Genomic DNA, 13,937 nt, shown 5'->3' on the forward strand with positions numbered 1-13,937 from the left:
CACACACACACACACACACACACACACACACACACACACACACACACACACACACACACGGGTTGAATATTATGAAACATGAGCAGTATTTGGGCTCTTTGCAGCAGTGCACTTTGGCAGCACACATGCCTTTGTTTTCAGCTGCAGTGCATGGCAGCTGGAAGAGCCTGACGTAAACGTGAGAGTATTGTTTTTATGTTATTTATTTTGGACAAAATTGTCCACCATTATGTTTTCGCATTCTCTCAAAGTCATTAAACTGCTGATCGTTTTAGCCTCAAGTATATGGAGGAGGGATAAAAGAAAAAAAAGAGGATTTGATTAATTTTTTTATTGCATTGTGTTTTAGTGTGCACTCGTGTGCGTTTCTGTGCTTTTGGGTGGTACGTGTTCACACTGATCGCAGTCTTTTTTCTTCTTTTTGTTTTTAAGTAAATCAGCATTTTCGTAAGAGAGCACGACAGGCCTCCTTTATCATCTGATCACTCAATAAGAGCGTCTCAGGCTTCCATTTAGCTCATGAAATGTCTCACTTTAATTTGCGAGTAAACACTTTGCCAAGAGCTGCCCTGTGCTGTGTGCCAAACGGGAGCTGAGCATGCTGCAGAGACCGGATGAGGAAAGTCAGAATGCGGCTCACCTGTGTGTCTATTGTGTTATTGTTATGGATGTGATCTTGCATAATCACAGGTTCACGTTCCTCTTTTTTTCCTTTTGCATATCTGTTTGCGCTCGCACACTTTTTTCATACACAGATTTGTATTTTGTGCATGCACAAGTGTGGGTGTTTTTGTGTGAGTCACAACAGTACTACAGCAGGGCAGCGTGTCCAACCTTGCTGCAGCTTATCGTGCCACAGCGTTCGTTGGTATACACACCTAATCCAGTTTGCTCTCACTCCTAACTCCAGCACACACTCTCTCTGCCATGCTGTCTCTCTTCAGCCAGATTTGTGTTTTAAATACGGTCGTTTTTTTTTGTGTCGCAATACAAACTGAAGCCTTTAACCCACGCACAGGCATGGGTTTGTTGGCAGCGGAGCAACACTAGGACGCCACATAGATCAGTTAGTTTACAGATGCCATTCGGTGAACTGATTTGTGCCATTGTGGGTTTTTGTTTGGGGGTTGTTTGTTTGTTTTTTGAGGGGGGTTAAAGTCCCAAAGACAATGTGTGAGCCAGAGTAAGGTTTGGTGAATCATGTTCCTATCTAAATTTGGCGTCCTTAAATTGAAATCACCTTAAGTTCAAAAGTGCTGTTGTTTAAGAACATGCGTTTTATCTCTAAACAAAGTGCTGGCCGATAAGGATTTATAAGCTAGCTTGAGCCTGATTTTTGTTTATCTGCGCTTTGGTAATGAATCATTTGTGCGTTCTGTCAGAGGGTTATAGCCCATATCAAATAGTGGGGTTACTGGGTCCACTCACCAGTACAATCTTATGTAATGCTGTGAATGCTGGAGGAGTTGGCTAAAGCTCTTGTCATTATAATTTTCTTTTACTGACTCACAGGAGGGCCTGGGTGTTGGTGTATCATGTTAAAGAGCTGCAATTTCTGCACAGACATGCATTTACCTCCCGTTTGTTTCTACATACGTTGCTGCATGACTCACAGAGTACACAACCACATGTGGATGCTATCTGCACCAGATTGTCCATTCATTTTTGTGTTTTTGAATGAAGTCATCAAAGCTTGCACCTACTTCACATGGCCTAATCACAGCCTAATCTGCTCTGTTTTGTGTAACCTCCTCCCAGTCTACTCCCAGATTTCTCCTCCAAGCGCACACACACTGTACATACAAACACTGCAACCACATTACATTCCTGCAGGATGCAATGCTTGCACTAACCCAAAATGGACCCTTTCACATTGACCGTAGCAAGTGCTCCTGGTGCTCAGTGTGCATGGCTCACTATGTTGGCTTTTTTACAGATCCAACACACAACAGTTCTAGAAATGATTCTGTATTTCCTGTTTTATAACCATCCTCTTTTCAGCAGCCCTACAACAACATATCGTTTCGTTTCATTCACACTTGGAACGTGTGTTTTCTGGGTTGTACGTCTGTTGCTGCGGGCTGTTTTGATGCTAATTCCTCATATCAAATATTATGCAAATTCTGTAGCACCTCTGCCCGTTTTATATGTATTTAAGAGCCGTTCTGAGCTTATTTTTCCAGGGATTTTATAAAAATTAATTGAAGGTTTAAAATTTTGAGCTATTTCTCATTTACTGTATTGTTTGTCCTGTTAAAAATCTGCCACATCAGCGGTCAGTAAATCCTCACCCTTTTCATTATCTTGTCTCATGACAGTAATTAACAGAAAATGATTAGTCATTTGTTTGAAAAAACAAAACAAAACAAATGATTTCATGGGAAAAATGTACACGAGCAAGTCTGCGAAAACCTCATCATCAATTCAGTCATCATGTTTTCTGATTAATGTTGTCTAGACGGTGTAACTCCCCGTCTCCATGTGGTTCTTTGTGTGTCTTTGTAGGGCAAACACTGATGCTGTGTGTTCACACTAGTATCACTGTTTTCCATGATTAATATTTCTCAATGTAGGGCATGCACAAACACACGTACAGCCACAATAAAGTGAATGAATACTCATGTGACCACAGATGGGGAAGTAGCCCAACAGGATGACTTCCACATGTGACCCCCATCATGTGACTAAGCCCAGCGCAAACTAACTAAGCCACAGAGCCTGGTTTAAATGAGTATGTTTTTTTTGTCACTCACTGCTGTTAAAGGAAGTCTACTGAGGTCCTATTGAATGAAGTCAGGGCTGTGGTGTTAAAAACCATGTTGGCTTAGTAGGTCAGGATAAAAAAAAACAACAAAAAAAAACAAAGGTCCTCAGGAAATATTTCACCCTCCCTTTGAACACATCTAAAGTCACGTCCTTTGTGACTGTCCCCTGTTCATGTCCTGTGGATCGAGCCTTGTCTCTTTCCGATTGTTTCTGAGTGTAATGGTTAAATACAAACAAAGTAACCTTCAAAACATTATTTTAAAGGCCTTTGAATAATTCTGCTCCTAAGACCAACTCATCCTGGCCTACATACTGGCAACACGATGCAGTCCAAAACAATGTGCTATATAGTTTGAATGATCACATTTTTATTGTTGCCTTTTGTTGCAAGCATCACGCGTGAGGTGGATGGAACCGATTTTATGAAGGGCAACGTTCAGCGCAGACTGGCTGCGTGCAGTGATGTAGAAAAACAGTCTAGAGCACTGCTGGGCAGTGATAAAAGTAGGTGTGAGGTTGTTTAAAGGCTGTTTCCCAGCAATATGAACACTCAGCAGGAGAAAAGAGGAGGGTTCTGTGTGTGATTGTGTGTTTGAGGTGGGTTTTTTTTTTTTTTGTAACTACAAACAGTGGGTTTTCGGTGTCCGGGTGTGGCTTTAAAAACAAGATTTTTTTTTTTCGAAATCCCAACTTTTCCTCATCCATGTAAGAGCTAATTCCTGAGAAGTGTGCGGTGTGCTCATGCAGAAGAGCAGAGGTATAATTACCTCCATAAATCACTGTGTGACAACATGGACGACTGTCTGCTCCCATTTCTCTCCCTCTCAGTACCTCAACCTGTATCCGCTCATCAGGAAAGGCTAACCAAAGTTAATCAAGGATGCTTGGACTGTCTCTTTAATGCCAGCGAGGAATGAATGAAAACGAGCAACGCTGGGTGTTTAGCTTTGGGCTGAAATGAGGAAATGGCATGGCAATGCCAGGTATTTGGGTGGAAGATACAATAACAGAGTTAACACAAAGCTGCTTTGTGTCTCCGTCACAATCAAAACAGAGTGTCCTCTGTCCTGTTACAGACATTACTTACAGAAGTGCATTAATTTTAAATCCAGTTTGTTTTCTCACAGCGTTTTGTGATGTCATGTGTTCATGCTATGTAATCCCATGGGTGTGCATGCATCAGTGTCTCAGATTGCAGAGTTAATCATGTCTAGATCTGCTAATGTTGTTAACGTGTGTGTGTGTGTGTGTGTGTGTGTCTCACATAGCCATGCCAAGCACCTAACCACATCAGAAGAGGCCTGGCCTGTGCTCTGCATGCTCCAGCATGTTGCCCTGCATGTTTCCAGGAGAACAACTTCCCAGAACCCTTACCACACACACAGACCCACAAACACACACAGAAAGACATGCATGCAGCTACACACACCCAAAGACACAGGAACTTTGGCTCAAGGGACTCAGGGAATGGGAATCCATGTGGGATGATTGTGAGGACCAGATGTGTTTATGAGCGGTCGAGTTAGATTGGGTTTCACTGTTTCTAAGAGTCACAGGGTACACACACACACACACACACACACACACACACACACACACACACACACACACACACACACACACACACACACACACACACACAGGAGTTAGGCATATGGCTCAGAAAACACAAGCAGCACATGTGTTGAATGAAGGCAGTGTTGCCACATTGTGTCTGCCCTGTTTTGCTCAGGTGGCTGCAGCACTGCAATCAGGCTGCGGTCAGCTGATTCTCAGCCATGTATCGCTGGTACTTAGTCCTGCTATTCCAGCGGGGTTCTTTCCGGGCCATATCCATCCCTTTCCTGCTTTCCCGACTCGCATTCCTGACCTTTAACTCATCACCAGTCTCTGATCTCTTTTGCTAGCTAGCAGTCTTGGATTTAATTGAAAAGTTAACAAATTTTGATGATACTTGATTTGCAATAATTTAATGCATTTTTTTTTTTTTAGGATAAAACAGATTGGTAGTATTGTGAACAGGAATTTTGGATGGAAGATACACTTTGTGTTTTGTATGGAGCCAACACTTTGAACATTTGAACATTGAGCATTTTTTTGTGTCTTAATATGTACAAAGGGTTTTAACTTCAGCATACTGATAATGTCTTTTTTACACTTGTAGTTGGCGTTATTGGTTTGCATCAATACTGATAACAAAGATCTGACATGTGTGTTTTTGAGGTAAAACAAAAGCTAATTGTGATGTATCTGAGTATGCACAGCTTTAAGAAGGGTGTCTTTTAGGAAGGCTGAATCCAAGTGCACCTGTGATTGGTTCTCTGTCACGATGACCTTTGGCCTAATTGTTTCCTTGCCAAACTCCTTTTTCTAGATATGAGTTCCACTGAACACCTATTGTTAGCCTGTTGTAAGGGGCACAGTGTGTGCAGCTGGTCACACTCCCAGTTCTCCCGTATTTGTAGTTCTGTTGCTGTTATCTGACTTTCATTGCTTCTCACTTCTTTGTTTCTCTTTCTCATTCTCCTTCCTTATTTAACAGCGTCATAACACATGCACACCAAAACAGAACATCTGAGCTAATGATCAACGGAATTTCTCTGGAGCACATTCCAGACAGAGCTCTGTGCGAGTGTGTGTACAGTATTAGCTCACATGCATATGTTCAAAGAGTCAGCGGGACTCAGCTGCTAGAAACTGAGGGGAGGCGATGGTCACTTGAAACGTTCAGCGGCACCTGTTTTGCTTCCTTTATTTAGTTCAGCAAAAAAAAACGGCCAGATCTGACGTCCAGCCACTCCCAGAAACCCCAACTGTCACCTCATTTTTGGTAAGCTGTGCGCTGGGATGATAAAAACAGAGAGAAGCTGCCTCGCCTGGTTTAGTTTACTGCGATAGTGTCGATAGGATGTCAGACCTCGAATACTAAAAGAATCTACAGTTTCTTTGAGTTAGCAAACGGATGAATGGAAATCCAGTTGTTTGGAGTTTCTCCACTAGGTGCAAGCGATACCTGAAGTCCGAGCATGCTTTGAGAAGCATTTGTAGGAGTATTATAAATGTGTCAGGTGTGACAAGCAAACAGTTTTTGTGCTATCCTTGGTTTCATAAAGACTATTGTGTCTAAATGGTCACATCCTCTGTTTAAACAGGCAGCCTGCATGTTTGTTAAATAGCAGTTTTATTCACACGGCTTTTCAATTAACATAAAATCCTCATTAGCATTTCTACAAACATGAACAAAGCAGCTATTTTATATTTACTGATTTAGCATCAGAACCAGAAGAAGCTGATTTTAAAATGAAATGCCCGTTTATTCATTTTTCTTCTTCATAATAACTGCACTGGGACCTAACTACTGAGCTGCAGCTTCAAAACAAAAAACAGTAATGGCTCACACATAAGAACACTCCCTATTTAAACATTTAAAAGGCAGGCAGGCAGAATCATGTACTCTTAATGCAGCAATGGGCTATTCAGCATTTTCTGCTTTTTTCTGTCTGCCCTCCTTTCCATTTTGTTTCAGCTTTGTCTTGCCAGAGCTCCTCCTGCTGCCATTAGCCTTTTAGTCATTTCTTCCTCTCTATAATTTCTCTTCAAGATTTATGTTGATCCATCTGTTTGTGTTTATGGTTTGCAATGTCAAATTACAAGTAAATCTGGTGTCGAACATCAGTAATTAAATGAACTTAAAAACAGTGATTTTATTTTATTTTTTATTTTTGCTGTTGTTGTTTTTTGTTTTAAATTGGGCATACTTTTGTTAAACTGTCGTCATGTTGAGGTTACCCCGTGCTTTAAAAGCATGCTATAGTCAACACTAATTCCAGCTCCCAGTCTCCACACTCTGCCAGCAGTTTAATAAATTAAGGAGGCATTTCATGTCATGTTGTTGTTCTTGGCTTTCAAGTTATAAATACTTCATGTCAGAGATTAATATCCATCCTCTTTTGCAGTAGTGTGCGCGGTCTCTCACAGTGCTGCAGTGTTCCTCACGAACGGACACAGATCTGTGTAGTTTAAAGCGGCATTTTTTCCCTTACAAGTCCAAACAAACACAATACAATTTCACAAAGCATACACACTTCTCCAAACTTGTGTAATGTAAATAAACCTAAGACTAGTCCTGACCTGGTGTTGCTGGGAATCGCACATCTTCCCACACATCCAGCGCCTTAGAGCACTCATGCACATCCTGCTGTTTTCTTTTCTGCAGATCCAGAAGAGCACATTTAAGATCTGTAACTGGAAGCTGTGAAACAGTTGAATTAAGGCTAAGCACCTTTTTTATAATGGCATTGTTTGAAGACAAACAGCCAAACCCATGGACCCTGAATAAGATGCTCCTAAACATGAGTCTGATAGGAGCATGCATGTCGTAAGGAAAGGAATGCCAAAAGATCCAAGGAATCCTACACAAGTGTTTGGGATCATTTGTAAAAGAAGTTAAATTTAGCGTACCTTTGTCTCAATGTTTGTAGATATATTTTGACTCGGTGTTTCCTAAGGATTAGCTGCTATTACAGTACAGTATGCAGACATGCATGTGTGCATTGTTAAATGAATTGACAAGCAATACAGTTTAAGGTGCTCCTCTGCAAGTTTAAGCCAAAAAACTTGGTGACAGCTAAATTACACTTTAGTGGAGTCAGCTGTCTCTCCATTGAGTTTCTCAGCATGCAGATGAACTCCACCATCTTAGACTGTAGCTGGAGATGGAAGTTCTTGTGCTGTTTTCCTTGGTGCAGCCACACATGAACCAGCGCTACACCGCCTTTCAGCTCAGTGTGGCTTGCAAAAAGAGACTCGCTGGAGATCGAGTCTCCAGTCTACCCTAGTGCCCCCTCCCACTCCCAGGAGCCATTACAAGTAGATGTCTGAATCACTTAATTTGACTTCTTTTCATGCTACAAAGGAGCAGTGACTCCACTTCAAGCTAACTCCAACTGTCTGAGCTTCTCACCCTTTCAGAGGGTACAGTTTAGGCTGTGCCATAGGAATCAATCCACTTCACTGCCCTCATTAAGATACTGTTGTCAGCTTTCAAAATAGCCCTCAGACTTGACGTGATATAACATTTTTTGACTATGAAACTGAACACTTGCTGTAAATATTAATGTGCAACAGATACATTCATAAATCCTAATTATCTAAAAATGTAAGAAGTTATCTGAAACAAAAAGCTGATTTTAAAAATTCATTTTTGGACGTGATGCACTCAGAAGTAATTTGTTTTTAGGTTAGAATTGTGCGTTCACATATATATGGCAAAGAGGATTTGAGCAGAGAGGATTTGCACGTCAGCTCTCACTATTCGTGTGTCTCTCAGATCTCACAGCTGAGTTTGCTGCGAGGGCTGACATAGAATGCGTGAAGTGTATCCAACAGGTCGTAGACAGAAGGGAGACGGGAAGAAGGAAGTGAGAGAAAAAGAGGTGAGAGAAAACGGATATGTCATAGACTTGCACTAATATTCACTTCAGTGGAAAACCATGGAGAAAAAGAAACTAGGATTACATGTCATGTGTTGCTGTCGGGCGGTGTGTTTGCGCAGGCTTTAATTTGGTTTCTGCCATGTTTAGATGTCTCTGTACGTGTATGTTCATGTTTGAAGGAAATAGACGAGTATTATTTGCTGTACATGAATATGAGACATTGTCTCATCAAAGGAGTGTTTGTTTGCCTCTGTTAGATTAATGGAAACAAACGGATGACGTTTCATCCGTTGCAGAATTTGGCTTAAAATCAGTCGGCTGGGCGGAAAAATCCAGAGAGGCTGAAAAGGGGCTGTGCGTGTGTGTATGTGTGTAAGTGTAAAAGGTTAATGTTACATGGAGGTGGTCGGTTAGGGTCGCCACTTGCAAAATGTAACCAGACCCTGAGCACAGCTTTGAAAGAGGATAAGCATGTCCTAGCTTTCAGCCTGCCTGCATGGCACTCAGACACACGCACACACTTGATATTTCTGAGGAATGTCTTTGGTTAGACTGGAAATAACTTCAGCTCATCTGTGTTTGTGGACACACACATGCACAAAATGAGGAGGTTTACGTAGCTCCAGCGCAGGCTCAGCCCAGGCGTCTTTCGAGCGGTCGCTGCCAGTAAGCCATACGTTTCTCCTCAAACAGTCTTGAAGAGAGCGAGAGTGGACGAGGCCGGGCTACTGTGACCACAGAGTCTGCCTCAGTCCCGTCCCATCAACGGGAGATCTGTACTGCTTCCTCATAACAACCGTCCCCATGGCAACCTCTTTCTGTTGGCTCTGTTTTGAACACAAACTGCTTCTCGCTGTCTGTTATTCCTCCCCGTCTCTCCATCTGTATATCTGCTACCAATAGCCAGACCTCTGTGCTGTAGCACTTCTTATGCTGCTGCTTTCACTTAAACACACAGTCTGCTGTCTTGAAGGTTGTCGCTTTAATGCAGCAGTAACATGTGCTTCTGTTTTGAAACATTGGCTGTCTGAACAGATTCGACTTGCAGGAATATAAGCTAGTATTTTACTCTTTTTATTTTGGGTTACTGATTTTTTCCCCCCCCCCCCTAGCTTCTTAACCCATTCAAGTAGTTTCACTTATCTTAGCAAGTTTACCTCATAGAACTAAGTTGAGTATCTCATATTCTTAGATATCTAACAAGTATTACTATCCCTAACTGAGCCATTCGAATACTCGCATGATTCCCATCCTACTTTACTTAAATGCGCATGACACAACTGCAAACCTCCCATGCAGACACATTTTATGTCAACATGTGTATGACAACACGCACCCCCTGTGCGGTCTCACTTAAATGTTAAATTGTTGTACAATGACTGTTGCCTGAAAAGCACAAGAGCAACTGTGAAGGAGCTGTTTGCACATGTGCAAGCAGCTCCTTCACAAAGAAAAGACACTTTCAGCCACTCCCTTATTTTCCAAGGGGTTAGCGCAAGAACTGATCCACACATTTGATTTGGCACTGGATGCCCTTTATGATGGAACGCTCCTGTTTATCTGGGCTTGGAACCAGCATTGGGAGTACGCTGGGTTGTTTCGTCACAGTTTCAAACCAGGGATTTTTTTTTTTCTTTTTAATGTCAGGTGACTGTGTTAACCTGTGCAGTTATACTTGCATCTCATCTTAATTAACTTTCATTTTAATAATCACCAAGAAATGCAAAGAAATGCATAAAATTATAATTATAAAATTATAATATTTTATTTACCATTACCTTATTATCTGCCACCTTTGCTGTTGTGGAACTTACCAAGAGATTTCATTCATCCATAGATGGGGGTTGTTTTTTAGTTTAGTTTTTTTGTCTCTCTAACAAGAGAAAAACAGTTATTTGATTCAGTTTAGTTTTGTTTATATACTGCCAAACTGCAACAACAATCACCTATCACAAGGTATTTAAGTTTGTAAGTTAAGACCCTACAATAACACAGAGAAAATCCAACAATCAGATGACTCCATTGCATTTGGCAACAGTGAGAAGGAAAAAATTCCATTTAATGGGATCTCTGCAGATGTATGTCATATGAGCCACAGGTCAAAAGGCCTAAAAGGTTGTATAGATTAGTTTATAACCATATTCATGGAAATCAGAGGTGTATGGATTTTTTTAGTTACATTTATTCACCTTTTGTTGCATTTTTAACTTCGCATATGCTTACTGTGTGTGCCCGTTGCTTGTTCAAGGACCAGCTGGATTTGAACCCTGGCCTGAAGACTCCGGTCTCAGCAGGTCTTGCAGTGTTAGTCTGTCCTTGAGTTAATCTGCTACTTAATACACATGAAGAGAAAACACACATTAATCTGTTGCCTCAGTACGCTTCACCCGAGCCATGCCTTTAATCTCTGTAGGATGTGTGAGAGTTTACCTCTGCAGGTGGCAGGTCTGATGTTTTCTTTTTTCTCCCCACTCTAATGCTCTACACATAAAGCATACCACTTGTTGTCTGGAGACAAAACAAAGCGTAGCTGTGCTAATATCATATGGTATATCCCAAATTTGGTATGGAAGACTTCTGTGTGTGTATATAGATGGGTGATTGTGTGTTCCACTGTAGCAGTAGTGACACTGACAGGTCTGGGCGCTGCTGAAGCTTTTGTAAGTGTGAAGGTGTTTAATAATCCATCAGATCCAAACTGAGACATCCTGGCAGAGAAGACAGCTGCTGTGATTTTGAAGCAGATCCCCATGCCTGTGGGTCGATATCGTCTATGTCCAAGGTCTCCTGCAAGGACGACGCACGATGTTTGAGGCTTTCTGTTTATAGCTGGTGAAATGTATTGTCGCATTGCTAACTGCAGGTGTATATTTGTACCTGCTTATGTGTGTGTTTATGGATGAGTGAGTCAGTTGCAATGGTCTCAGCAGACAAGCGCAAAGGTCACGTGTCAGCATTTTAATCCTCATTTTTCATTCCTGAGAAGAAGGAAAAGGAGGCATTGTTTTTTTACCTGAGTTCACACGCTGACCGTGAGGCTTAAGAAATCCCGGTAGCACAGGAAGGATCACAGAGGTCACTTCAGCATTCCAGGGTGTCTTTTTACTGCAGGAAGCGGCCTCGGAGACATGAGCCAGCGTTTCCTGTCGGCACAGTGGACGCACTCACCTTTCATAGCGGTTTGCCTCTCAGAGAACCTCATGCTCAGGTTGGCCCGTCCCGGCCTGGAACCTGCACGTTCGCAGGACTAACCTGCAAGCCACAGCACTTTTAGGGGGCAAGGTGGTTTGATTACAGTCCCAAGGGGAATAATGGTGTTCCTGTCACTGTTTTCTTTTACTTTTCCCTATGATGGCTGTTTGTGTGCCAAGACTATGTGTCACAGTCTGCACATCCTGGGTGGTGGAGCTCAGGGCTGATTAGATACCACAAGCTGCCCTGAGTTCTGGTCATCAGCAAGGAAAACATTTTTTTCCCACCTTTGTCTTGTTAGCATTTTTGTTTTGTCCGATATCCATGTGTCACTGCAGCTGTTATTCCTCATAGCTGATTCATGGAGCCTGTGACTCTACATTCTGGGAAACTTCTAAAACAACTTCCAGTTAAATATGAAAGAGCCAAAAATGTTGGATATTTTGTTTGTAAGTGTTAAGGGGGGAAAAAGGCTTGGAGGATGATTATGGGAAAACTGGAAGTTTGTATTCAAAGTTCCAGTAACACCATGAAGAATGAAAAAGGGAACGAAAGATGTTTTTATAAAGCTGGTTAATTTGAAGAGTGGTCAGTTCCTAGCATATATCAAACAGTAATTTTCCTCGAGATGCCCATCCCAGCTCAGTCATACTTAAATAAATCCGGTGTTATATAACGCCGCTCCTCTGTGTTGCCAAGCTGTTTTCTTCCATTGTTCAGGCACGATGATTTAGGGTTATTTAGTCAAGCAGATGCTCACCCTGCCCTCCCAGCCCTGGCTCTTATTTTTAGGTGGCGACGCTCCTGCCTAAACAGGGCTCCACCTCTGCTTCTCCCGAGGAACAGTAGGTTGTTGTTTTTCCGGTCATAAACTGAGGCTGGGACAGTGAGTAGGAAGCAGGTCATGAAGCAGTACGCGAGAAGCTGCGTTAGCGAGGATGATAAAGGCTTTCTATTTTTGATCTGCCAAACATGTTGTTTACATGGCCTGGTAACTGCAAGCTGGTTGGCACATGGGTGTAGTGTGTGTGAGTGTGCGCACACTCTGGGTGGCCACTGAAACAGCTCTTGTGTCACTGAAACAATAACAGTGCTGACACAGAGGAGGGTTAGAGCTCAGGAGTATAATAAAGTCAGGTAGACTGTGTGTCTTTTATATAAAGGTATATTGTAGCAAACAGTTTTTATTAGCACCTGTAAATGCTTTTACAGGTTCAAGTGGGGTATTTAAGTAAAGCTTTTAAGACATTAACAATAACTAAAAAAGACCCCATCTCCTAGTTATATGCATGCTGATTACTGTGAGCCAAAAGCTCAGGTCTGCTCTAAGCTCTGACTTTTTTCCCACCTGTTGAGTCTGTGTGACATCAGATAGAGAAGATATTCTTAAAATGGTCTTCTCAGGCACACAGTCTGATCACAGTAACCCCTCTAATGTACTGTTTAAACCAGGGGTCCCCAATCCCAGTCCACGAGGGCCGGTGTCCCTGCTGGTTTTAGATCTCACCTGGGTCAACACACCTGAATTATATGATTAGTTCATTACCAGGCCTCTGGAGAACTTCAAGACATGTTGAGAAGGTAATTTATCCATTCAAGGACACATCTAAAACCTGCAGGGACACCGGCCCTCGTGGACTGGGATCGGGGACCCCTGGTTTAAACCTGTAGTTTGTGAGGGGCAACCTATCAGAAGCAAGTTGCCATAAAGGGAAATGGAGATTGTTCTTTTCAGACAGCGGAAGAACTGAAAGGCCTGCACTGGGGCCTGGTATAAGATGAATAACGATAATTTTGAACTGTGAATCATGAAGTAATAAACACACAGAGTTCAAAATGAGAACATCATGTGCACTTGTATGCTTTTTTTTGTATGTGTCCACAAAGCAAGATCAGCAACCTAACCAAGTTTATTTGGTCTGCTAAATCAAATTGGAGGCCCTTCTAGAGATGAAACAGGAAGTGGACCTAAACAGCAGGCCGTTATGCTATCATTAGGACCCTCGGCAGGAAGCAGCGGGTGGCTGGGATTCCCCCTAAATTCCCTTTCAGTTATGTAAAACAGTCTGCCTCTCTTGGAGGAATAACTGCCTTTAAGTGCTGTTAAAGGCCACTTCTTATGTACATTTATGGAATAGGGCTTATTTTTTATTATTTTTTAAAACTATAACTGGCATGTGCAGCTACATTTTTCTGCACCACAGCTGCACTGGTGTACAGCGAACTGGGTACACGAGTTCAGTTATAATATGAAAGGGAAAGCCTCTCTCTGGTCCTCCTTTGGCAGAGTTTTGTAGAAGAAATCATTGGACACTTGTGGAAACACTGGAAGTAGTGTTAATACTAAAGCACAAGTTATAGTGTCACAACTCAAATCAAATCAAATCAAATCACTTTTATTGTCACATCGCATGTGCAGGCACACTGGCACAGCACATGCGAGTGAAATTCTTGTGTGCGAGCCCACAAGCAACAGAAATGTGCAAACACAACAACACAAACCAGCAAATACAAGAATGGCTACATCTGAAACTAATAAATATA

At 42.1% G+C, this 13,937-nt stretch overlaps 1 protein-coding gene across 1 annotated transcript in view; it reads left to right on the forward strand.

Moving 5' to 3' along the window:
• The window catches only part of ubald1a (UBA-like domain containing 1a), a 19,156-nt gene that overhangs the window by 1,812 nt on the left and 3,407 nt on the right, over positions 1-13,937 (forward strand). The gene's annotated exons all lie outside the window — the stretch shown is intronic.

Source organism: Haplochromis burtoni, unplaced genomic scaffold (genome assembly GCF_018398535.1).
Source record: "Haplochromis burtoni strain Fernald_Lab_line unplaced genomic scaffold, NCSU_Asbu1 Contig_257, whole genome shotgun sequence".
Classification (NCBI taxonomy): domain Eukaryota; kingdom Metazoa; phylum Chordata; class Actinopteri; order Cichliformes; family Cichlidae; genus Haplochromis; species Haplochromis burtoni.